A 27,847-nucleotide genomic window follows, 5' to 3' on the forward strand; every position below is an offset into this window, starting at 1 on the left:
AATCTTTTCTGAGATGCCTTGGCTCAATTGCTAATATTGATAGATTTTAGGATTGAAAGGAAACCATTGGTTATATGGATTGCATGGAAATGTGGACTTGCACACTGTACTTGAAGTATTATGAGCAGTAATGGGCCCCTTATCTAAGAAAGGATGTGCTGGCATTGGAGAGGTCCCAGAGGAGGATCACTAAAATAATCCCAGGAATGAAAGGAGCGTCGAATCACTCTGGGCTTGTACTTGCTGGAATTTGGAAGAATGAGGAGGGATTTCATTGGTCGAAAACTCACCCACTGCAGGAAACATCTCCCTACATCCACTCAATCTTGGCCTTTCAATATTTGACAAATTTCAGAGAACACAGACTCAGAATTGAGGGACATCCCTTTGAAACAGAGATGAGGAAGACTTTTTTGAGCCAGATAGTGGTGAATCTGTAGAATTCATTGCAATAGATGGTCAGTAGATATATTTAAAGTGGAGGCTGATAGGTTGTTGATTAGCAAAAGGCATCAAAATTATAGGGAGAAGGCTGGAGAATGGGGTTGAGAGGGATAGTAAATCAACCATGATGGAATAGTGGAACAGGCTTGATGGGCTGAATGGCATAATTCTGCTCATAGGCCATATGGTCTTCTGAGGATTTATGATATGAAAAGACAGAATAACATGTACATAAGCTATTTCCACTTTTCCTTTATCAGGTTTGCAATTTGATCACCTTAGAGGTGGTTGTTCTTCTGCAATGATGTGCTTATTTGCTGAAGGGCTGCCATTTTCATTAAGGGCAATAGTTAAGCGAATAAAGATCATACATTCTTGTTGCTGGGCATTGTTAATAGAGGGTGAGAGTATAAATGTGACTGATATGCTTTACTCAGTCAGTGATGGAACACAAGACACTGTTCAGAAATTGGCAGTGTGGCCCACTTTCCAAATTGTGTAAGTCACATATGTGAACTTTGAAGTGGGGATGTATACTCTGTGCTTAATTTTGATACCGTTAGTGTGTGCAGGTTTGCAGAGAAGTACAGTTGCTTCTGATAAACCCTTCTCAATCATCAAGCATGGTGTAATGCTGTCTGCCACTGAATTGGGAATTCAGAGTCCATCTTCCTTAAGATGTCCATATCTCCTTTGGGAGCTGGTACACTTGTCCTTGCAGCTGCAAAGCCCATATCATTCAGTGTTTCAAGGAAATTATCTGCAGCAGCAAGAGAGCTGGAGGTTTAACAAATTCTCACTGTGGTTATTTTAGATATTAAAGCATTTCATGCTGATTTTTAGATGATTAAGCTTGAAAGAGGAGGAGATGAAAGCAGAGCACGTGGATATACTAATGAACTGCAGAGATTAGATTGAACGTTCAAAATAAATTTATTATCAAAGTACATATACACTCCATGGACACTTAATTAGGTACAGGGGTAGAACCTAGTGTGGGTCTTCTGCTGTTGTAGTCCATTCATTTCAAGGTTCAACGTGTTGTGCATCCTAAGATGCTCTTCTACACTGTGGTAGTGCATGGATATTTCAGTTACTGTCACCTTCCTGTCAGCTTTAGCTAATCCGGGCGTTTTCTAACATGAGGCATTTTCACCCACAGAGCTGCAGATTACTGAATGCTTCTTTGCACCACCATTACCTGTAAACTCTAGAGACTGTAGTGTGTGAAAACTACAGGAGTTCTGCAGTTTCTGAGGTACTCAAACCATCCCATTTGGCACCAACAATCATTCCATGGTCAAAGTCACTTAGATCACATTTCTTCCCAATCCTGATATTTTGTTTGAACAACAATTGGACTTCCTGACCACGTCTGCATGCTTTTATCCATTGAGTTTTTGCCAGATGATTGGCTGATTGAATATTTGCATTAGTGAGCAGATATACAAGTGTGCCTAACAAATGAGTATATATTACCTTGAGGTTTATTTTCTTGCAGCTTTCTGGTATTTGGGCAATAGGTCAGTAGAATTGAACGTATGTCCTTTAAGTTTCAAAGAAACAGTTGCGGCCAGCTCACTGATATTTTTGCAACCTAAATTTCTAAATAATTATGCATTGTTTCCAGTCTCTTATCCATGTAACTCTGTATGTGCACATTAGCCCACTACCTAGACTAACTGCCCACAGCTGCATGACTTTTTCCAGATGCGCGCTGCCAAATGAGCTAACCAATCCAAAATTAAGAAATGTCTTCTGAGGTAGGGGAGCCATTGATAAGTGAGTAGAGTTCAGTAAGTGTATCCTGAGGCTGTGCTCCAAAATGGTTGGACAGCCTATGAAAGTGGCCAAAGGCTTTAGAACACCTACAAATATAATTTGAAAATAATTCAAACAGAATTTGATCATTTAAAATATTGTTTCTCGTTAAGGTTGTGAAAAACATGACATCATGTCAAACCATGAGTGTTTATCTTTTCCCCGAAGGTCAGTTAAATAGGTTGGGTTGATGTTTGGTGTGAAGTTCAGAGCCAGATGCAAATGGTGTATCCAGAGCTAACTCCGGAGTTCTGGATTTCAGCATTCTAGATGGAAATCCAGCATCTACTGAGATGGGATAGCTGACCACTATTTGTTCCCAATGGATCTATGCCAAAATGACAGTGATACATTCAGTCCATCTCCACCTTGGTCAATGGTTAGGGTGCATTCTGAATGCTCACTGGATAATAAGAAAAAGAAATAATAAGAAAAGGTGAAAAATTCTCATCATATTTGTAAAATGTTTACCGACAGTTTCAATGTACTGGAGTAATTGTAACTTTTTCGCTATTGTTTCTTAAAGAATAATTAAAAGTTTGATCAAAATCATATTTAGATCAAAGTAAGCTAGAATGGCATTGGCTCAGTATAAACATAAATTGTGCTCTCTCTTTCTCTCTCCCACCCTTGTCCCACTCTTACACACACACACACACACACACACACACACACACACACACACACACACACACACACACACACACACACACACACACACACACACACACACACACACACAGCCTTTCTCTTCCTTCCCTTCTCTGCGTCTGTCTCTTCCTCACTCACTCACATTGTGTTGCTGCTGCATGGCACTATATTACAACCTGCTACAGATTCTCACCTCTCGTGCATTTTCTTTGACATGCTTCTTTTTAAATTGTGTTTTTTTACTGTTCTGATTTTTCATTTTGGACGACATTTGTCTTTTTAAAATACAAACTTTTGAACTTTTGTAACCAGAAATTCAGTTGGAGAGTATAACAATAGTCATTAACACATAGAAGTATAAAACTGTTTTCCTGAAAATTAACTCAGAGTTTTGTACCATTTTTAAGTTAAGCAACATTATTGAACTGACAATTGGTTTGGAAATGAACCAAATATAATTATATCCACAGTGTGTGGCAGAATTGATATCATGGACTACACATACGTAAGTTCAAGGAAGGCAAATTGGCTTCATCCAGAGCACCACAATGGGAATTTTACATTCGATTTCTGAGACTATTATAGAGGGAAAGTTCAAATCCACAGGTCTGAGATGGATTTAAATTTAAAGGGAAATAGACAATGTGTGAAATAACCATCTCTTCTACGCCTCAATGTTTATGACAGTACCTTAGTCTTCAAAAATTAGCCGGGGAAATGAAGGGTGGGATACAATAAAGATATAATTGAAAAATCAAATCCTAGTATATTGACATCTTTCTTGCACAAGGCATCAATGAGCATAATTGTGAAAATGATTGAAGTGATTGCAGGAAAGCAAGGTTTAATTTTGTAATTGTAGTGGGATATGACTGAATCTCCTCTATATACTGTACGATTAAGCAGTCGATGGCTCGTGAACAGCAGAATACCATTCTCTGAGTCAACACAGTATCCCATGTGTGTAAGGATCAACAGCGGAGTCTTAGTTTTCAGGCACACGGCAAGTGAGATTGGTGACAGCTGTGGCTACTTAAATTTTGCAATAACAAATTAAACTTACGCCATGCAAGTACAGTAGATATACAGCTAGACATTTGCAGCCACTGACAGAACAGGGAGTGGAACATACTTTATTAAATTTTGAGAATCAATGAAAATGTATCAGTTGAAATATGCAGTAAACCTCACATCAAAATACAAACTGATGTAATTAGTCAGAATTGGAAAGTCAAAGAGCAGAGCTGAAGGACTCAAGTTTGATCATCTTTATATTGTGGGGGGTACTCTAATATCTAACTGAATGTAGTGTTGTCAATTCTATACTACATCAATGTGTACTGTTCCCTGCGCTGTCTGCCAGAACCCCTTCGCACTGCAGGCAAAAATAAAAATTGCGTTTTGTACGCCAAGTCATAACTTCAAGATTCCTGCATCCTTTGGCAAATATGACATCCTCTACAACACTTCTCTGCCAGAGATTTCTATTCCAATTCTTCTTTTCACATGTACAATTGAAGATGTTAAGTTTGTGGTTTGGGAATTTCATTCTCCCACCAGTGTTAATCTTCTTGGACATTGAAGCCCCTGCCCGCCTTTTCTTGTACTGATGGCAAACCTCTATCCTCCAAGAAGTCCTCCTTCCCTGTAACACAAATGGAATCTTTTTTTTAGGGAAAAAAAAAATTCTCTGGACTTTCATCCTAGACATACTGTGCTGAACATGCAAGACTGGTGGGCTCTCTTCTTTTATTGGACCTTGATTCATTGCCTTCTGTAAACAGTGCTCAGATTTTGGTCTAATGGTGATGAAAGAAACGTGCTTCTCATATTTTTCTTTTGGGATTCTGTGTAACCTGGAGGCATCTTGGAGTAATGAAGTTTGTATGCATCTGCCATATTTGTCCTCTTCACTGTGGTGGATACCATGATGCATTGCCACAGCGTATACTGTAGATGTTACACCGAGCAACCACAGTGCAGTTAATCTAATTCAAGTTATAGCACAATATCAAGGGAGTGTACCTATGTCAAAGGTATCAATTTTCAGATAAGATAATAACATTTGGGAACATTCGCCCTCTTGGATTTATGTAACGTAACATGTCCTATTTTAAAGCACATCAGAGAGAATCTCACACAATCTTGGCCAATATTGGCCCATCAATACAACTTGTTCCCAATTATTTAGTCATGTATTCATTAATCACTATGGGCATTTGTTGTGAGCAAGTTATCTGTTGTGTTTGCTATCTCACACTTGAAAAATAATTCACAGACTGCAGAATGCAGTTGAGATGACCTGAAGTTGCGAATGGAGCTATATGAATTCAAGTTATATCTTGTTTCTTTTTCATGACAATGTACTGGAAGCAAAAATAAGATTACCCGGGGAATAGTCCAGAGAGAAGTGAGAGATCATGGCCCCAAAATATGAAAACTAATTAAGCAAAATGATATGAAGATATTGTAGAAAGAGAAATGTTGACAGCTGATATTTCACAGGCACAGGTGTGCTTTATCTTTGCAAACAGAGGCCATAGTTTAACAGCCTTTATCTCATGCACTTTCATAAATTTGCATTTCAATATCTGTTCTTAAAATAGTGTCCAAATAAAGTATGACAAATGATCAGTTAAGTGTCGAGATTAATATTTCAACAATCAGATGCAGGCCATTCAGAAGTGGAAATAAAAATCACATCTTGCAGTTAATTTTTGTGCCCTGGATTTTTAATGGCTTCAAGCCAAATTTGTATTTGTAATGGTGTATGTTTTTCTTTAAAATTAATTCAGCTGCAAATCTGCTTCATCCTTTCACATGAGATATTAGTCAGTGCTGTGCCAATTTGTTTAAACATGTCTCAGAAATGGAGTAAATAGAGATGAACTGTTCTATCCAAAGGCTTGCAATGCAAATAGTGTTACAGTATGGCGCAGTACAACTCTGCAGTAATTTATAGAGGCACAGAAGTTATGTGCTTATTTTTTCAAACTACTCATGGTTTCATGGCCAACATTGAAATCCCCATCCATAATTTACCTTGCGTAGGAGTACATAGCTACATTCTTGAGCCACCATTACTATCACAAACATCCAAAGCAACATACTCAAAATGCTGGAGGAACTCAGCAGACCAGGCAGCATCTATGGAAAAGACCAAACAGTTGACGTTTTGGACCGAGCCCCTTTATCAGGATTGCCTGGCCTGCTGAGTTCCTCCAGCATTTTGTGTGTAATGCTTGGATTTCCAGCATCTGCAGATCTTCTCATGTTTGTGATTCTACTACACACTGCAAAGTCTCTCTGAGGGATGCCTATGTTGAAGAAGTTTAAATCTTTATTTTGACATGACTTCAGTGATACTGTCTCTCACTGCTCCCCCTCTGTGACTTCTGCTGTCCTCTGACTCTTTGGTCACGTGCTCACCCAGACCCGCTGCTGCGCCCACGTATGCTTCCTGGGAACATGTCTTCACCACCATCTTGTGCCACATGGCTTCCAGATCTGTTTTCAAGCTTCTCGATACAGACCCTCTAAGGACCCCTAGGTACTCGCATTCAATTAGCTGCTTCACCCACTGTTTGTCCTACTATTTTTGTTATTTATTCTTTACTGCTTTCTTAATCCTCATTTAGAGCAGTGGGTATGCCAGTCAGGAAATTGAAAGGTTTCTCTTACAGGATGTGGGAAGGCAGGGAGATCTCCAGTGTCCCTGGTGACTACACCTGCAAGAAGTGCATCCAGCTGCAGCTTCGAACAGGTAGTGTTAAGGAATTGAAGCTGGAAATGGATGAACTCCAGTTCATTCAGCAGGCTAAGGGTTAAATAGGCAGGACATACTGTAGTACAGAGAGGTATCCAAGATGGTGGACAGAGGTAACCAAGTCACTGTCATGACGGAGAACGAGGTTAGGCAGAGTACCCCGTAACCATTCCCTTAAACAACAGGTATACCACATTGGATACAGTTAGGGTGCATGGGTGGGGTTGGAGAATGAGCTTGCAGAGGAAACCTAACGTGGTCAGGTCTCTGGTAGTGAGTCTCGGTCTATGGCTCAGAGGGGCAGGGGGGAGAAGAGGCCAGCAGTAGTGATAGGGGATTCATTGGTTCCGGGATCAGAGAAAAGATCTGTGGACAAGAAAGAGATTCTCTTATGATTTGTTGCCTCCTGGGTGCCAGGGTAAGGGACATCTCGGAGAGAGTCTACAGCATTCTTAAATGGGAGGGTGAGTAGCCAGAGGTCGTGGTCCACATAGGTACCAAAGTCATGGGTAGATGGGTGACGAGGTCCTGCAAAGTGAGTTTAGGGAGCTAAGTGCTAAGTTAAAGGAATTAGGTTGTGACTTCCAGGGTTGTGATCTCTGGATTGCCACCAGAACCATGTGCTAGTGAGACTAGAAATAGGAGAATCACACAGTTTAACTTATGACTAAGGAGCTGATGCAGGAGGGAGGGCTTAAGATTTTTGAAGAATTGGTCTGTCTTCCTGGGAAGGTGGAGCCTGTACAGAAGGGACAGTGATGCGTCTGAAGGGAAGGGGCCTAATATCCTAGTGGGGAGGTTTGCTTGCGCTACATCGTGGGCGGGGAGGGGTTAACTAGAGTGACAGGGGGCAGGGAATCAGAGTGCTGGTTTAGATAGTGGAGTGGTAGAGGAGAAAGATGTTGTTAAGCTGACATACAAGTGTCAGGAATCATAAATTGAGCCTGGAGGGAATATTATTCTGAGCTGTATATATTTCTATGCAAGGAGTATTGTGGGGAAAGCAGATGAGCTCATGGTATGAATCAGTACATGGAATTACAACATTTTAGCCATTGGTGAGACTTGACTACAGGGGGATAGGACTCAATGTTCTGGAGTTCCACTGCTTTCCACACGATAGAGTGGGAGGGCTTAAGGAGGGAGGGGTGCTAGTAAGCAATGCGAGTCAGGACAGACTGAGGAGCTTGTCTAGTGAGGTTTTATGGTTAGAACTGAGGATTACGAAAGGTATGACCATGTTAAAGGGATTATATTATGGACCACCCAATAATCTGCAGGATTCAAAGGAACAAATTTGTAGAGAGTTCATAGACTGTCGCAAGCAACATTAGGTGAAAGAAGGTGATTTTGACTTTCTGCATATTGACTGGGACTCCCATACTGTAAAAGGGCTGGATGGGTAAGAATTTGTTGAATATGTTCAGTAAAGTTTCCTTAATCAGAACAAAGAAGTCCTGACTAGAGAGAGTACAATACCAGCTCTCCTATTAGGAAACACGACCGGGCCGGTGGCAGAAGTTTGTGTAGGGGAACACTTTGCACTTAGTGATCATAATGACATTAGTTTCAAGGTACTTATGGAAAAGGATGGGTCTAGTCCTTTGCTTGAGATTCTCAACTGGAGAAAGGCAAATTTTAATGGTATCGGATAGAATCTGGCAAGTGTGGATTGAGACAGGTTGTTTCCTGCCGAAGTTATATTTGGTAGATGGGAGGGCTTCAAATGTGAAATTTTGAGAGTAGAATTTGTGTGTTCCTGTCAGAATAAAAGGGCAAAGATAGCATGTTTATGGAAACTTGGTTATAAAGAGATATTGAAGCCCTAGTTATGAAGAAGAAGGAGGTGCATAGCAAGTATAGGCAGGCAGGAACAAGTGAGGAGAAGTGTACGAAATGCAAGAGAATATTTAAGAAGGAAATCAGGAGAGCTGAAAAAAGATGTGAGGTTGCTCAAGCAGACAAGGTGAAGGAGAATCCTAAGGGCCTCTAAAGGTACTGCATATTAAGAGAAAAAGTATAGCAAGTGATTAAATTGCTCCTCTGGAAGATCAGAATGGTAAGAGGTGTAAAGAGCCAAAAAAGACAGGGTCGATCTTAAATGGATTTTTGCATTTGAACTTACTTGGGAGTGGCACACAGAGTTTATAGCTGTAAGGCAATGTAGCAGTGAGCTCATGGACCTTATATAGATTATTGAGGAGGAAGTGTTTGCTGTCTTGTGGCAAATTAGGGTGGATAAATCCCCGGGGCCTGACAATGTGTTCTCTCAGACCCTGTGGGAGGCTAGGGCTAAAATTGTAGAGGCCCTAACAGAATTATACAAAATATCCTTAGCCATGGGTAAGGCGCCAGACAAATGAAGTCTAGCTAATGTTAACACGTACAAACAAGCTGGATGAACTCAGCAGGTCAGGCAGCATCTGTTGAAACGAGCAGTCAACGTTTCGGACCGAGACCCTTCATCAGGACTGAAGAAGGAGGGGGCAGGGGCCCTTTAAAGAAGGCGGAGGGAGGGTAGAAGGTGACAGGTGAAAAACCAATCAGAGGAGAGTTCCCTTCCCCCATCCCACTTTTAATTTGCCTCCTTGTCTAGCTGCCTATCACCTCTCTTATGATTCTGCCTTCTTCTACTACCCATAGTGCTTTCCCCTTACATTCCTTCTTCACCTCTCCTGACTATCCCCTCCCTGCTTCCCTTCCCTCACCCCTTGATCTTTCCTCTGATTGGTTTTTCACCTGTCACCTTCCACCCTCCCTCCACCTTCTTTATAGGGCCCCTGTCCCCTCCTCCTTCAGTCCTGACGAAGGGTCTCAGCCTGAAACTTTGACTGCTCGTTTTAACGGATGCTGCCCAACCTGCTGAGTTCATCCAGCTTGTTTGTACATGTTGATTTGACCATAGCATCTGCAGTGTACTTTGAGTTTTCTAGCTAATGTTGTTTGCTTGTTTCAGAATGGCTCTAAGAACAAGCTAGGTAATTGTAGGCTGGTGGAGCTGACATTAGTAGTGGGAAAATTATTGGAAGTTCTTCTAAAGGACTGGATATATAAGCATTTGGATAAATGGGGCTGGTTACAGATAGTCAACATAGCTTTGCAGGGAAGTCATGTCAATCTTACAGAGTTATTTGAACAAGGTACCGGGAAAGTTGATGAAGGTAAGACAATGGACTTTTGCAAGCCCCTTGATAAGTTCTCAATTGAGAGGTTGGTCAAGAAGGTTCAGAATCTCATCATTCAAAATGAGGAAATAAATTGGATTAGACTTTGATTTAGAGGAAGAAGCCATAGAGTGGTAGTACATTGTTGCCTCCCTGACTGGGCAAATGTAGGCAGGCTTTTTCCACTGTGGTTAGGTGAGACTCTAACTGGAGTTTATGGGTTTAGGGTGAAAGGTGAAAAGTTTAAGGGGAACATGAATGGGAACTTCCTCCACTCAGAGGGTGGATGTGGGATTGATTTCAAGATTTAAGAGAGATTTGGATAAGTACATGGATGAGACAGGTAGGGAGGGCTATGGTCTTGGTGCAGGTTGATGGAACTAGGTAGATAAATGGTTTGGCACAGACTAGATGGGCCAAAGAGTCGGCTTCAGTTCTGTAGTGTTATATGACTCACACATTGCTATGATGTAATTAATTCTTTGATTTTGATCTCTGTGGTAACAGCTTTGCAAGATATTGATAAATGGAAATTTGATGAGGAACTTACAGATGTTGCCTTTGTTATGAATCTAACAACAGGAAAGCTATCAATAAGATTGAGAAAGTACAGAGAAAATTTACAAGGATGTTGTCAGTAGTCGAGAATCAGGGTAATAGGGAAAGTTTGAATAGTTTGGACTTTATTCCCTGGAGTGGCAGTAGAATGCAGAGAGATTTGATGGAGTATACACAATTATGAGAGTATCCATGTGCCTGTAGGCATTTTTCCCATTGAGGTTGGATGAAACTAGAAATAGAACTCAGAGATAGGTTAAGTGTGAAAGGTGAAATATTTAAGGGGATCATGAGGGGGAGCTTCTTCATGCTGAGGGTGGTGCAATGTGGTATGAGCTGCCAAAGGAAGTGGTGGATGCAGGTTTGATTTCAGCATTTAATTCAAGTTTGGCTAAGTACATGGATGGGATGGGTATGGAGGGCTGCGGTCTGGGTGCAGCTTGATAAGCCTGGGCAGAATCATAGTTTAGCACAGACTACAGAGACTGAAGGACCTGCTTCTGTGCTGTAGAGTTCTACGACTTTATCCCTGGTAAAAAAAAATGAGAAACTTAGGAAAATAGAACAAAAGTATGTAATTTGACTTTGTGAAGCCAATCAATACAATTGGAGTTGAGCTCCCTCAATTCCATATTCTCATCTTCTCCCCTTTCCCTTTGATGCAATTTATGTCCAGAGTTAATCTATTTATTCATCAAAAGTCTCCACTGTCTTCAATGACAGAGAATTCTGCAGGCTTTATTCCTGCTGATAGTCATAAATGATTTACCTCACGCCTTGAGATTTTGGCCTCTTGTTTAAGACCCTGCGGCCAGGCTGAACATCCTACCCATATCTATCCAGTATTCTAACTTGTCAGAATTCTGTATACAAGTCCAGTTAATCAAATCTCTCTTAATGCTATCATTTTGGAATCAGTATGGCAAACTTATCTGCAGTCCTGTTGTGGCAAGTATATACATTTTTACTCATGTAAGGAGACCAAAACACCACTGGACATTCCAAGTGTATTCTTGCCAAGGACATCTTGCAATGAAGCCCAACAATCTTGCAATGAAGCCCAACATACTATTTGCAATCTCAATAGCTTGTTCCACCCACATGTTTAATTTCACGACAATTTTTTCATCAACATTTCCTAATTTTTTACCATTTAAGTACTGCTCTGCTCTTTTCACTTCACAGTTATGCACAATATGCAGCATAAGCCACAAATTTGCCTAATTACTCCAATTGTCTAAATCACATTGAAGCATATTTTCCTTTCATTTCACGAGTCAAAATCCCATCCAGTTTTGTACTGTTGGCAATCCTGGAAATATAACATTCAAGCAACACACACAAAATGCTGGAGGAACTCAGCAAGCCAGGCAGCATCTAGGAAAAGAGTCCAGTCCTGCCAAAGGATTTCGGCCTGAAACATCGACTGTACTCTTTCCTAGATACTGCTTAGCCTGCTGAGTTCCTCTAACATTTAGTGTATGTTGCACAGATTTGCAGCATCTACAGATTTTCTCTTGTTTGTGAATATAACTTTTGGTTGCCTTTTCACTGATATATATTATGAATAGTTGAGGACCATGCCCTGATTGTAAGAGTTGTCAGCTTCTTATTCTTGTTTAAGCCCCTTCCGTTCCAGTGCTGATGAAGGGTCTCAGCAAGAAACTTTGACTTTTTATTCCTCACCATAGATGCTGCCTGACTCAGAGAACTTCCAGTGTTTTGTGTTTGTTGTAGCAACTGCAGAATCTCTTGTGTCTGAGAGTATCACGTTTTATCAGCTACCATTTTGAAGAAAATCTGTTTATTTCTACTGTTTCCTGTCAATTAATTTTAATATGTACAAGTATATGCCCACAATTTCATGTACTCTAACTTTGAAAACAAACCTCTTTTGTGGAACTTTATCAAAAGCCTTCTGAGATCCAAGCACAGGTTATTCATGTTTTCTCCTATCTAATCTATTACACACACTCTTAAAGAAAATCCAGAGTTATTTGTCAAACACAATTTCTCTGTCATCAGTCCACATTGATTTTGTCTTATCATGTTAATAGTTTTTATCCTTTGTGTTCCCTTATCACATTTTTTTGGTAATAGACCTCAAAATTCCCCCATTATTCATGTTAGTACAACAGGTTACTAGTTCCCTGTTTTCCTTCTCCCTCTTTTAAATAGTGGAGTTTTATTTTCTGTCCTCCATTTTGGAAGAACTGTATTAGAATCTATAGAAATGTGAAGGATGACAACCATCCAATATTTTAATTACTACTGTTTTATTCTCAGCTTGGCAGATCTGGAAGAGCTTGTACAGTATAACTTACTACAAGGCAAGATTAGGTGACATAAGTGGCACTCCCAGATGAGCTCAAAGACTTTTACGCACCCTTTGATAGTGAGAACTATAACCCTCTCACACAAGCCCCACATCTCCAGATGACCCTGTAATTAGATTCCTTGAGGCCAATATCCAAGCAACCTTCAAGAGGATGAATCCTCTTGCTGCTGGTCCAGATGACGTTCCTGGCCGAATACTAAAGATCTGATGTGGACCAACTAGTTGGGGTATTTAGGGACATATTCAACCTCTCATCTCTGTGGTCTGAGGTTCCCACGAAGTACCAAGAGAGCATGGTGACCCGCTGCAATGACTAACATCAACATCAAGTGTAATAAAGCACTTTGAGAGGTTGGTTATGGTGTGAATTGACTTCTCTCTCAGGGATTATCTGGATCCACTCCAATTGCCTACTGCCTGAACAGATTACCAGCAGATACAATTTCACTGGCTCTCCACTCTGCTCTAGACCATCTGGACAACAAAAACTTATACAACTGGCCTTTGTTCATCATCTGCTTCTTGGCATTCAACACAATCATCCCATCCAACCTGATCATTAAGCTTCAAGACCTGGGCCTTTGTATCCCCCTCTGTAGCTTGATCCTTAAATTTTGCATCAGTAGATCTGAATCAGTGAGGATTGATAACAACATCTCCTCCTTGCTGATCATCAACACAGGCACACCTCAAGGCTGTGTGCATACTCTCTATACACACATAATTGTAGCTAAGCACAATTCCAATCCCATCCTCAAATTTGCTGATATCGCTGCTGTTGTTGGACAATTCGTAGATAGTTATTTGTCAATGTATAGCAGTGAGATTTCAGCAGGTCAGGTAAACACAACAGGAATCCTTCGGTAAAGAACAAACAGAATAACTGTGTAGCCAATTACAGCTCCAATGCCACAGACAAATTTGCCATTGACACCACTATTTTTGGAGGAGCCACAGGAGGAGATCAGTCAGTGTATAGCTGTGAGCTAGGACACTTGGTTGAGTTAAGTTGCAACAGTGACCTCTCACTTTAACATCTATAAAATGAAAGGGCTGATTGTTGACTTCATGAAGGCAAAGGATTGTGAACATGCACCTGTCTACATTACTGGGTCAGCAGCAGGAAGTCCGCAGCTCCAAATTCTTGGCATTAACATATTGGGTGACTTGTCCTTGTCCAGCATCTAGATGCAGTCACAAGGAAGTCACACTGTTGTCTTAACTTTCTTAGAAGGCTAAAGAGTTTTGGCTTGTAACCAACCACTCAAACTTCTACAGATATACTGTTGAAAGTATCCTGACCAGTTGCATCATAGTATGGCATTGCGATTCAAATACAAATGAATATAAAAAGCAGCAGAGAATGGTGTTGTCAGCCCAGTATATCATGGGTACATCACTGTTTACCGTTCATAGCATCTACAGGAGGCACTGCCTCAAGGGTGAAATATTATTCATTAAAGATCCCCATTATCTGGACCATACCATGTTTTCGCAGCTACCATGTTCAGGAATACTACGACCCTTCAACCACAGAGTTCTTGAACCATCTGGCAAAGCCCGATCACTACAATTAATCAATGTTATAACCATTTGATCACTGCACTGAAATGAACTTCCTTGTTCTCATTATTATCTTTCTTGTAAAAGTTGTGTATGTTTTATATTTATGTTTTCTTGTGGATGCTGGTGCAAGTAAGTTTTCATTGCATCAGTGCATATTTGTGCACTGCAAATGACAGTAAATGCTTCTTTACTCTAGATTTCAGATTATCAAACCCTGGGGAATTATTCTTCAAATACTAATTCCCTATAATTCCTCCACTTATATCATATTTTATAAATTTTTCAGCTTGGAGAGTGTAAATTCTCACATGACCAATGTGTCAATCAAGTGGGCTGCTTTGAATGTTGTTATGCAGACAAATAGATATTCCATTATGCTTTTGACTTACAGACAGTGAAATGCAGTGGGAAGTCAGATGAGGAGTATTTCAGTACAGAATATCCACACTCTAAGCTGTTCTTTCCACATCTATGTACCTATTTATATCTGTCTATATCTATCTATATACACACTTATACGTATACATACAAACATACAAACGTACAGCTGACCCATTTAAGTTACTGTTCTATTACAGTAATTGTGGAAGATACACATGGAAGACATAAGTCAATGATTGAATGTCAGAGGGAAGTGGTAGACTTTATTCTTGCTGAAAGTGACCACTTGTTTATCAGAAACATTCATTGCCATCTGTCAGCCATCAAGGTCATGCCATATCCAAATACAGACAGCTCTGCCTTCTGTGAAATTTTGAATAGAGTCACAAGTGTCCTAGCTTCGAAAGTATGATGGAAGCAAGTTCACATTGTCTGAGAATTTGATTGTCATATAACACATGGTGAACTTCAGCTGGAATCAAACACAGAATACTGGAAGAACTCAGCGGGCCAAGTGGCATCTGTGGAGGCAAAAGATGTTTCAGGTCAAGACCTCGCATCAGTCCGGTGTTCTGTTTATTCCAGAAATCTGAGCATCTGCCATCTCTTTTGTCTTCGACTTTAGTTGAATATCCTCTGTAATGATACAGGACAAAAAGGACAGAATGGAAAGACCTGATATATTAACATGTTTTACTGGGAGAGTTCAGTCTGATCTTACTCATATTGGTGCATAGAGTTCCATCCAAGAAGCAAGATTGCCTGTCGATAAATGTATGCTGGTGGATCAATTTATTTATTAAATACTCTTGCAAAGTTGTAGACCATCAACTTAATTGAATGACACATTGTGCCAATGTGTCCTTGTCGGTAAATGTTAGCAGAGATCAGACTTTTAACATCTGAGCTTTTTGGCTGATTAGAGCTGCAGAGAAATGCTGCTATATCAGAGAAAATTAATCCATGTGTCCAGTTAAATGTACCATTGTAAATATCAGTCCTCATCTACATGGAAATTGTTTCAAATAATCAGCCTTTCTGTGAGAGTTAGCACGACCATTGACAGAAAGAAACTGAAATCATCCTTTTATTCCTCTAGAGTCATATTTCAGATTTCTTCAGAGATTGGGTAACCTGATATGACTTTGTTTGGGGAATTGATGTTATGAGATTTAAAGAAGTACTCAGTAAATTTGAATTGTTATGTTGAATTGATTTGTTGTATTAATATCAGTATGATATGTTTTTCACTATCTACCATAAACCACACACTATTTATGAAAACCACAACCACATGAAAATCACAAATCTATGGAAATTGTAAGTCTGAAATAAAACAAATACTGAAGAGAAGATCTCAGCAGATCTAGTAGTAATTTTAACATTTAAGATTCTTTCAGGACAAAAATCTTCAACTTGAAATGTTAAGAGTTTCAGCTTTTGTTCATGCCATCTAACTTATTGAGTATTTCCAGAACATCTCTTTTTAATCATGATTAAGTGTTCGGTAATCAATTATCAATGATAATTTTAAAGTTGACTTTCAAGTTGGACCTGTTGGATTTTTATTGAATAATCCTCCCAACACAAAACATGTGCATTACTTGAAGTTGCATTCCCTTTGCATGATCCATCAGTAAATGTTAAGGTATCAAGAAGACTCACTCCATTTAATGCTTTTGATAACTCTTGTATACTTGCAAGGAATTGCAAGTTTACATTCAGAAGACTTAAACTTGCAATTATCATTAACTATCAAATGGAAAAGACGCAGCATTATTAACATAATTTTCTTTTTCCGATCAAACCTCGGTCTGATATGCTCAAAACGTATACAAGTATGATACAAAACCTACTGCTTCTCTGGCAGAAAATTGTTTATAATCCAACCAATTTTGGGTCATTGGACCCTAGCATAAGGCAATCACAAATATTTATTTTACTTGCTATCAGTAAACTTCTTTGGAGTCAGATATTTGGTTTGGAATCCTGACAGTGATCCAGTGCCATACTCCAAAAGATGCTGAATTCATGCCACACAAACTATCGTTAGCACATTACAATGTATTGCCAAAGCTATCCTGATTCTAGTAATTTTTTTCCATGAGGTATCTTGCACAGAGCAAAATTCATTCTCAGGACCTCAGCTGTTTTCCAGAGCTGCATGTCACTGCTGAGGGCACGCTGATGCCTTTATGGGCACTGCTATGTCTTTGCTCATTGAGCATTCAAACAGCAGTACTGGTTCTGAAGCCTATTGGGAACTATCTATGTCTGGTACCTTTTGTTACCAAGTTGTACATGCAGAAAAAAATTTTGGAAATGAGTCTGTCTTCTCTCTGAAGACTCTAGTAGTTTCTTGTTAGACATGGTCCACCACAGCCAAAACTAATTGTCATGATGTCGAAGTGTGGAGAAGATTACTATAGGATCCCAACAATGTAAATAATGATTTAGATATAGGTAATCATCCCTAGGTTTCTCATTAATTAATATCTAACCCTTATAAAAGGAGAACTGTAGACTCCATAAAGCAATCATTTTTTATTGCATTGCAGATGTTAAGAATGGTTCTACAATGAGACTATTGGCCTGTGCGTAACTTGAGTTGGATCTGCAACCAAAAACGAACAGAGAGAGTATCAGGTAAGCTCAAGTTCTTGGCAGCATGTGGACAAATTATATTTTCATTGTGAACTCTTTAAATATAGTTTGATGTTTTCACTTGAGCTTTACAGTATAGTTCAATGGGTGGGATGACTTATGCATGTTCTGATTTATTTCCTGCTATTTAGTCCGACAGAATTATAGAAACCCAGTGTCCTGCATTTTTCTGCAACTTTACAGAATTTAAGTCGACTATTCAGCCAGTCCTGCAGGTTTTATGTTTTTGCACCCTCATAATTTACCTCAGCTCGGTCTGCAACATGCCCTTCTGACCTTTTCTCTCTTCACGTGTGTATCCAGCAGTACCCATACTTGCATTTAACCTGTTGACCTCAGTTCCTGGGGCCACAACAGGACTTCATAACTGTGGAGGCCATTCTGACTCCTGATCCTACCATCAACTTTGGTGAGGTAATGCAGTATATTTACATGCACCAATGAAATGATTCTGGTTTTAGTTATAGACACAAGAAGGAAATCTCAGAAATAGCAAAGGGGAGCCATTTGTGCACTTTTAGCTGCTATCAAAGTCCATTTATCTTTGACATCTAGTTCTGTTTAACCAATACGATAAAAGCGGTTTCCTTCTTTTTGGATATTCCTTCTCATGTTAGAATGAAATCCTTTCTTCCCTGCAGGCTGTGTTCCATCCAGGAATATGGATCACATTATCAGGGATCCATGTTGTAGCTTTGCCTCCTTTCAACTCCAGTTTCTTGCTTAGCTTAGAAATTAAATAATAAGTGACGGTCTAAGTCTTTGGCCACAGCTGCCCAGGAAAGTGGTGTGTGTGCACTTTACTTTTCCGTTGGAGATTTGGGAGCGATTATGAGGGGTATAGATCAGCTAAATGCAAGCAGACTTTTTCCAATGAGGTCGGGTGAGATTAGAAATAGAGGCCATGGGTTAAGGGTGAAAGGTGAAATATCTGAGGGGAACATGAGAGGGAACTTCATCACTCAGAGGGTGATGAGAGTGCAGAACAAGCTGCTGGTGGAGATGGTGGATGCGGATTTGATTTCATTATCGGAAACGTGGATAGGTACGTGGATGGGCGGGTATGGAGGGTTACGATCCAAGTGCAGGCAGCTCAGTGGCACTACGCAGCATAATAGTTAGACACAATTAGATGGGCCAAAGGAGCTGTTTCTGTGCAGTAGTGTTCTCTGACTTTTTGACTCTAAATTTCCTTGTTATTTACTTTCAACTTGGCAGGAGCACTTCCGTTATGCAGAAAAATATGCTGTGAACCCATCACAAATAAACAGGAAATTCTTAACACTGAGGCTGCTCCTGCATCACCCACTGCAACTTCTATTGATACTCCTGAAGCGTCAGAATATTTCAAAATAATCTTTGTGTCCCATTCTTGATACTTTGGCACAGTAATGTAATCATCATATTCATGAATCCGCCTTTCATGGTCTCAGGTCCCAGAGGCATGAGTTCGGATTTCATCATGGCAGCCACGGAATTTAAATTAAATTAATTAAATAATATGGAATTTTAAAAGATAACCTAAGATCTATAACAGTGGCTGTGAAAATATGGTCAAAATTTGAGTTTATTGTCATGTACAAAAGTGCAGGTGCAATGAAAGACTTGCAGCAGCATTACAGGCACATAGAATCAGATTCACAAGTCACAAGAAAATTGTAAATCATACATCAATGTATTCACAATTTTTATAAGAATGAACACTTTTAGAATATAAAAAAATGAATTCCATTGTAATGCAACGTGGTTAAAGTGGTCATACTGTGCCTGCCCTGAGGGAGTGGTTGGGGTTGTGCTTGTTGATTCAAGAGCCCAGTGGCTGAAGGGAAGTTACTCTTTGGAACTTGTGGTGTGAGACTTCAGGTTTCTGTACCTGCTGCCTGATGTTAGTGGTGAAAATGTAGTACGGCTCAGATGGCTGGAATCTTTGATGATTCCTATTGCCTTTTCGAGCCATTGCCTCATGTAGACACTATAAATGGTGCAGAAGGATGAGTGTGTGATGTCCTCCATTCACTGCAGCTTCTTGCATTCCTCTGCATTCAAATTGCCACACTAGACCGTGATGCAACCAGTCAGGATGCTTTCAGCAGTAGGTCTGTAGAAGCCTTCAGAGTGTTCAGTGACATAACAAATCTGAGCAAATTTCTATGCAAAGACACTGGTGTGCCTTGTAATTGTATATATATGTTGGGCCAAAGACAGGTCATCTGATACGCTAATGCCCAATAATTTAAAGCTGCTGACCCTTTCCATCGCCGATCCACTAATATAGGTTGGTGTATGCCTTCCTGAAGTCAGCAGTCAATTCTTTAGGTTTACTAATGCTGTCAGCTTAAAGCAACCTAGCTTCCTATCTCACTACTGTACACTAACTGAACACTACCCATGGTGCCATCGGTGAATTTGGCGATGACATTGGAACTGTGCTTGACCAATGTCAATCCTTCTTTCACAAAGGATCACTGTCAAACTGGACACACTGGAGCTGTGGTCGAACAAAGGACCCTCCGGAAAATCCTGGCAATTCTGGACAACGTTTCTCACCCTCTGCGTGCCACCTTGGCTGAACAGAGGAGCACTTTCAGTAATGGACTAAGACTGTGAAGCTCCAAAGAGCCCAGTCTGTGTATGACTCCTAATTCGTGGCTATGTGACTAGATAGATAGATACTTTATTGATCCCAAAGGAAATTACAGTGTCACAGTAGCACTACAAGTGCACAATTATACATATATTAGAAGGGAAATAAGAAACAGTAAAAAAGTTACCTTAAAAATAAGATGTACAAGATTTGCAAGTCAAAGATTACAAAATTTACAAGATTTCCATTCACACTGATAAGATGGTAGTGCAGGAATTACCATAATATTATACAGTAATGGGTGCACATTCACACTGTCCAGATAAGAAATGATGCTAGTACTGCACACTGTTGCACAGGATGTCTGTAATAGCAGGGTGTAGTAAACAGAGATAAACAGAGCTCTGGTAAACAAAAGTTAATAACAGTCTAATGGGAGGGGTCATCACTTCCCTGTCTATAGATTGACATATTGTAGAGCCTTATGACCGAGGGTAAGATTGACCGCATGCAGTGCTCTTTGGAGCTGCACGGTTGTCTTAGTCCATTACTGAAAGTGCTCCTCTGTTCAGCCAAAGTGGCATGCAGAGGGTGAGAGACACTGTTCAGAACTTACAGGATTTTCAGGAGGGTCCTTTGTTCTACCACAGCTCCAGTTTGACTCCTATAACAGAGCCAAACTTTCTTATCAGTTTATTGACCCTGTTGGCATCACCCGTGTTGAACCTACTGCCCAAGCACACCATCATGTAGAAGATTGTTCTGGCAACAACAGACTGGTAGATCATTGAAGGAGAGACCTGCATACTCCAAAGAACCTCAGTAGAGGGGTGACTCTGGCCCTTCTTGTACACAGTCTCCGTGTCAGTGCTCTGCTCAAGTCTGTCATCCAGGTCCTCACCATATCCACATCCTCACCATCAATAGTAACAGGGAGCAGTACAGGCTTAGTCTTCCTAAAGTCCCTCACCATCTCCTTTGACTTTCTGATGTTGACCTGTCAATGACAGCTTGCACCTTTTGACAAAGTCCTCCTCACGTCCTTCCTTTGTACACCAAACTTTTGCTGAGTGATCAGAGAATTTCTGCAGATGGCATGTCACGGTGTTGTATATAAAGTCCGAGGGATACAGGATAAACAGAAAGGGGGCCATTACAGTTCCCTGCGGGGCTCCAGCTCTGCTTATAGCCATGTCTGACACACAGATCTGAAGCTGCACAAACTGTGGTCTGCCGGTCAGGTAGGCCGTTACCCAGGATACAATGGAAGTGCCAGACGGCATTGAACAGAGCTTTTCCCCAGCAATGAGGATCGTACGGCTTTGAAGGTAGTAGATAAATCAAAAACATGATCCTGATAGTTCTGTGCTGCTTATCCAAATGGGAGTAAGCTCTTTTCAGCAGGTAGATGACAGTATCATCAACTCCAGTGTACTCCTGGTAGGCAAACTGAAGGTAGCTCTTAAGTGTCTACCAAAACAGCTGAGCTCACTATCCAAGTGAAGAAGAATTAAATCGTGGGCTCGGTAGTGATGCCGACATTCCACAAATAAATGATCAAATGTCAAAAATAGTGCCAACTGCAGCATTTCACAACAGCTATCATATCATCGCTTAAGATTATGCTTGCATGATAGAAGAAATATTACTCTTTGCAGGCCTTACGTAATGCCTGGAAGAAATGCAATGTATTTTAATAATGGTTGGTGAATTGTAATATTCCTTCTACTTTTTGATTCAACTACCATACAGTTGCAAAAATCATTAACCTAAAAATTAATCTACACTGTTTTCCAACATTAGCAGCCTTACCAGTGTTGTCCAGTAAAGTTCTAAAGAGTGCTAACACTGATCTGTCATGTAACAGTACCCCAGTTCAAGAATAGCAGGTTTATTATTTGAATTACTCATGTCAGATATCTGTTTCCTCCAGTCTTGTACAGAGGAATTTGTTTCCTATGATTTCAGCTTTGCTCATGTTTATTCTAAATCCCATAGAAAGCAAGCACTTGTTTCAATCAGCACTAATTCATTTAATCTAGAGTAGTTCAAAGAAACCGTTCACTTTAAGAAATGCCATTCTTTTAAAGCAATGGTCAATGAATAAGCATGATCATTATCGTGAACTCTCTGTCCTTCATAGAAGAAAAGAAATGGTAAATAAGCTTGAATTTGGGACAAATGGAAAATGTTTTGGCCTCTTTAGAATTCTAAATACAATATGAGGGATCATTTACCTTTTTTAAGTTCTTATCAACTCATGTTGCTCATAAATTAGAATTCTGGGATTCTTATAATGTTTTACTTACTGGATTTGGACCTTAAATAAATATAATAATATTCAGTGAAACATGCAGCAAGATAAATACCATCTTACCTATCCTTGGAAGACTTTATAAGGGAAAATCTTGCACAGCTGAAACACTGCTGACTGAATAATGGGAAATGATGTGGTCCATTGGGTTTCACTGTTTGGCTCAGATTAGTGTTTATGTTGAGTCGATTATATATAATGTGAGATTCGCCAGTGCTTGTGCAGCCACATACATGGTACTAGTTACTCCCCGTAGAGTAACCTCTATGTTTTTATGCTCTCTAGTCCAAGGGGTTACTTGATAAATGAGGGAGGAATGTTTTCCACTCTTCATTCTATGATGCTCCTATGCATTATGATACAGCCTCTATGATCTGCCAAGCCAGGCGGAACATCATCCCGATTAAAATGATATTGTGTGCCTGCCAGCACCTCACTATATCTTCTATTGTTTAGACATTAAACATGAGATTACTGCTTCCATCAATTGCTATATTTACCATATTAGGTATATTTATGCATCAATTTATTTAAAATCTTTATATACAGCAGAAATCAGTTTAGTCGGAGAAAATGTCTAATTTGCAGTTAAGTCTATCAACACATTCACAATGTACTGGATAAATAAGAATGGAAGCTAACGGCAGCAAAATTGTATTAAGTATTGAAGACAAGGAGCAAAACCTGAATATAGATTAGGCAAGCACTATGAGCATGACATTTACTCCAGTGAGCCTGTATTTCAACAGTAAGTGATTGGATATGAGCTGTTTAAATACTGATTAGCTTGACGGTGGTCTGATGCCAGTGGGCATCAAGTTTGACAAGTTGGCAGATAAAGAATATTTGGTGCCAGTGGGTGTCAAGTACAGAGTTGGCAGAATGTTTGTTTGATGATAGTGGACATTAAGCTTCAGTTTATTTTGCAGAAAATGGCAAAAACAACATGCATGAAAATATATAGTCATTAAGAGAGCAAAATAATAAATTACTGCAATTCAGCATCTGCTCGAGATGAGCAGGTTGATAATCATTTAAAGAATTATCTGAAACTGCAAGAAATCATGTTCCGAGTAATTCCAGTAAACAGAAGTTAAGAGGCCAGATCAGAACAATAGTATGGAAGGCATGAAAGCAATAATATTCTAATAAAAGCAAACAATGAATGTTTTTTCAACATAATTATGTGGGAAGAGAACTAGGGCATCTGCAAAGTTAGACTTAATTAGTGCACTAGAAACACTGATGCTCCCACTTGTCACTTGATATCCCAGGAGTCTCATTCATTATCCTCTTCTTCCTTTTCCAGCACTTTCTCTTCAGTGCCCCGCTGTTGATCCTTGCTCTCACCTTTCACAGGCATCGCCTGTTCCTGTAGCATTTTGTACGTCCTGTTTTCACTCCATGCTCCAAAATTTCTCCTGCCTTAGTTCTCAGCCAGCATCTCGTACGTAAGTTCAAGGAATTTTAGTTCACTAATACACTTCACTTCAGAGATGTATAGAAGATGACTTGTTAGGTGCCAAGAAAGATTTTTTACCACACAAGTACCAGACAATGACCATGTCCACCAAAAAAATATTTGCCTTCCTTTGAAATGCTACAGAATTACTGTTGTCACATCTCTTGCCATCAAGCTCCTAGTGTTTATGACTAATGTGTATGACTGCATTAATACTGCAGCTTTCTACATCTACCCTGCTTAAGGATCCCCTCTCCCCCACCCATCCATCTTCCCCCTCACCTGGTTTCACCCAACTAATTATTCTGGCTTCTTCGCTCTTCCTTTCAAGTCCCGATAAAGGGTCTAGGCCCAAAATCCTGTTCTTTATTACTCTCCACGGATGCTGCCTGATCTGCCGAGTTCCTTCAGCATTTTTGTGTGGATTTCCAGCATCTGCAGAATTCCTTGTGTTACTATAGCCGTAGAAGCAAATCATAAACATGAGAAAGTTTGCAGATACTGGAATTCAGAACAATGCATACAAGATGCTGGAGGAATTCAGCAGGTAAGGTAGCATCCATGGGAACGAATCAATATTCGACATTTTGGGCCAACACCCTTCGTCGGGACTGAAAAGGAAGGGGGAAATGCTAGAGTAAAAAGATGGGGAGGGAAAGGAAGATCGCTGGAAGGTGATAGGTGAAGCCAGCTGAGTAGGAAAGGTAAAGGGCTAGAGAGGAAGGAACCTGATAGAAGAGTGGACCACAGGGGCAAAGGAAGGAGAAGGAGCATCTGGGGAGTGGGTAATAGGCAGGCAAGAAGAGGTAAGGGGCAAGAGTGGGGAATACACAAGCAGGGAAGGGGGACAGATTATTGTTTACTGAAAGGAAACGTTGATATTCATGCCATCGGGTTGAATATAAGATGTTGCCCCTCCACCCTGAGGGTGGCCTCATTGTGGCACAAGAGGAGGCCATGGACTGAGATGTTGGAACAGGAATGAAAATCGGAATTAAATAGTTTGGCCACCAGGAAGTTCTGAATTTGTCGGATGGAGTGGAGGTGCTCGATCAAGAGATCCCTCTAATTATGACGGGTCTTACCCATGTTATTGACTCCTTTCAGTAAAAAAAAATCCCTACCTCTCCCTTCTTCAATTTCCCACTCTGGCCTCTTACCTCTTTCACCTCCCTATCACTTCCCCCTAGGTCCTCTTATCTGTCTCTTTCTCCAAAGGTCCACTCTCCTCAGTTAAATTCCTTCCTATCCACCTGGCTTCACCTGTCACCATCTAGTTATCTCCTTCCTCCCCCCTACCTTTTTATTCTAGTGTTTTCCTCATTCCTTTCCAGTCCTGAACAAGGGTCTTGGCCTGAAATGTTGACTCTTTATCCATATTCGCAATGTTGCCTGACTTGCTGGGTCCCTCCAGCATTTTGTGTGTGTTGCAATCGAAGCAAGTTCAGTCTGCTTTTTCAGCAATGCTGACTCCTCAAAGCTCTTCCAGATGCTAGCCATGAGTTTGATGGGGTTCAATGAGTGTGCTTGCAACAATTAAGCAAAGCAGTTTGGTTGTTGCCAGTCACTCCTTGAAATGAAATATTCACTGCCATCATTTCAAAGGCAGTATCATCTACAAGTTTTGTTGCCAAGACAAACCAAGGCTTTTTCAACAGCACTTCCTAAATTCACAATCTTAGACCATAAGATCATAAGACATAAGAGCAAATTAGGGCATTCAGCCCATGAGTCTGCTCCTCTATTCCATAATGGCTGATCTATTATCCTTCTGAACCCCATTCTCCTGCATTTTTCCACAACCTTTGCTGCCCATACTAATCAACAACCTATCTCCTATTCACTTCAAATATACCCTCTGGCGGCCTCCTCATCCATCTGTGGTGAAGAATTCCACAGATTCACCACATTCTAGCTAATGAATTTTCTCCTTATCTCTGTTCTAGATGGACATCCTTGTATTCGCAGGCTGTTCCCTCTGGTCCAAGTCTCAAACTCTTTTGGAAACCTCCTCTCCACTTCCACTCTATCTAGGCCTTTTAATGTTTGATAGGTTTCAATGACATCTTCCCTTCATTGTTCTAAACTCCAGTGAGTACCGTCCAGAGCCATCAAAGTCTCCACATACGTAAATCCTTTCATTCCTGGATCATTCTTGTGAATCTCCTCTGGATCCTCTCCAATGCCAGCATGTTCTCTCTTACATAAGGGGCACAGAAAGGCTCTCAATACTCCAAGTTAAGTCTGACAAATGCCTTGCTTTTATACTCTAGTCCTCTTGAAATTAACACTGTTTGAATCTTTTGTAGCATATAGAAAGAGGATCCAGGGCACCGGGTGTCTGGAATACTCCAATTCCCTTTGTGTCATACATCACACTTCTTTGGAATATGTTGTTAATTCCACACTGTTTTACTTGTAGTTCTAAAACCCTACCTAAATAATTTATCTGTGGATGGTCTTTCCTGAGGAAAGTGAAGTAAGTTATGGTAACATCTTTAAATCAATTTCGTAAGGACAATTGGGATAAACAAAATATAATGACATCAACAACATCCACATCCCATGAGTGAATAATATGTAACCTACAGTACTGTGCAAAGCTCTTAGGTGTAAGTATGTAACTCGGGGGCCTCTTTGTCAATGTGGAGCGGAGTTTGTAAAGGTTGTAAGTGTAACGGGAGCAAAGGATGTTGGGGAATGGAGAGGGTGGAGAGCTGTGGGAGGTTTGTGGAACAGGTGGCAGAGATGGAGTGCCAGTGGTGGGAGGGTGGTGCAGCTGCAGACAAACCCAGTTCTGAGACACCAAGCAAGGTCATTTGATTCCAAACAATTGTTTTTTTTGATCATTACAGAATGTCTCTCTAGTGCTTCTTCCCCTCTCCCTTCCCCTTTTCTCAACCCTGATTGGCCTCTCTCTGCCCCCTTCCCACTCTCAGTCCACAATAGAGTACCATATCAGAATCACGTTTATCATCACTCACATATGTATGTCATGGAATTTGGGTTTTTATTGCAGCAGTGCAGCAATACAGTGCAATACATAAAATTACTACAGTACTGTGCAAAAGTCTCAGGCACCCCAGCTTCTTCAGGTTACATTATCTATTACAAAGTTGTTGGCAATGTGAGAATTGATAAACAATGTCTCACTCTCCCAAACTTTACCTTTCAATACCACCACTGAAATTCTTTTAGGGTCCATCCCAAATCAAGACATGTTATCTTCCAAGAGCCTAAATCATTTTATCTCTCTCCAGGCTAGTTTTCTTATACTCTTGGCACCACCTTTTGGCCTGCACCCAGCCTTGAATAAAACTCTTTATCTTTTCTCACACCCACAGATCAACACTATCAAACTCCCAAATCCTTTCTCTAGTTCACTGATAAATGTTGTTCCCCTCCCGTTTCTCTCTACACAGTTGTAATGCATATCAGTGAAAGAGCAACTCAAAGACTGATTTACTCCTTCAAACTTTGCCACTCCAATACCAGTAAGATCCATGTACAATCTTTCCAAACACTTAACCTCAGATTCCCTATTATCCAAAACTTGCAGGGATAAAATAAAATGTCACTGGAAGATCCTGGTCCTTTAAAATGCTTCCCCCAATTTCAAAAAACACTCAAAAAATGCTGTAAGAACTCAACATGTCAGGCAACATTTATGAAAGGAAGAGTTGACATTTCAGGCTGAGCTCCCTCATCTGCACGGGAAAAGAAGGGCACAGGAGCCAAAATAAGTAGGCGGATGGTGGGTGAGGTGTTCAAGAAGGTAGGTGAGTGGTGAGTCTATATGTGGAGGAAGGTGGATGGATGGTGCAGAAGAGATAAAAGGAAATGATATGAGAAGATGGGAAGTGATAGTTGTAAGAGGTGAAGGGCTGAAGAAGAAGGAATCTGATTGCAGAGGGCTGTGGACCAAGGAAGAAAGTGAAGGAGGTAGGGAACTAGAGAGCAAATCTAGGGGGAGGGGAAGAGAAGATGTGAGAGACCAGCAGAATGAGAGAAAACAAAGGGGACTGGTTGCCAGAAGTTAGAGAGATCAATGTTCTTGTCATCAGGTTGAAGACAATCCAGATGGAATATGAGGTATTGCTCCTCCAACCTGCAACTGTTGTCATTTTGGCAGCA

At 40.4% G+C, this 27,847-nt stretch overlaps 1 protein-coding gene across 1 annotated transcript in view; it reads left to right on the forward strand.

Annotated features, from left to right (window-relative positions):
- LOC132405597 (teneurin-2-like) overlaps positions 1 to 27,847 on the forward strand; it is a 1,448,984-nt gene that overhangs the window by 412,657 nt on the left and 1,008,480 nt on the right. The window contains exon 2 of the mRNA XM_059990528.1: positions 17,248 to 17,335. The gene's annotated coding sequence lies outside the window, so the exon portion shown is untranslated. The remainder of the gene's footprint in view (positions 1 to 17,247; positions 17,336 to 27,847) is intronic.

This window comes from Hypanus sabinus, chromosome 15, assembly GCF_030144855.1.
Source record: "Hypanus sabinus isolate sHypSab1 chromosome 15, sHypSab1.hap1, whole genome shotgun sequence".
Lineage (NCBI taxonomy): Eukaryota > Metazoa > Chordata > Chondrichthyes > Myliobatiformes > Dasyatidae > Hypanus > Hypanus sabinus.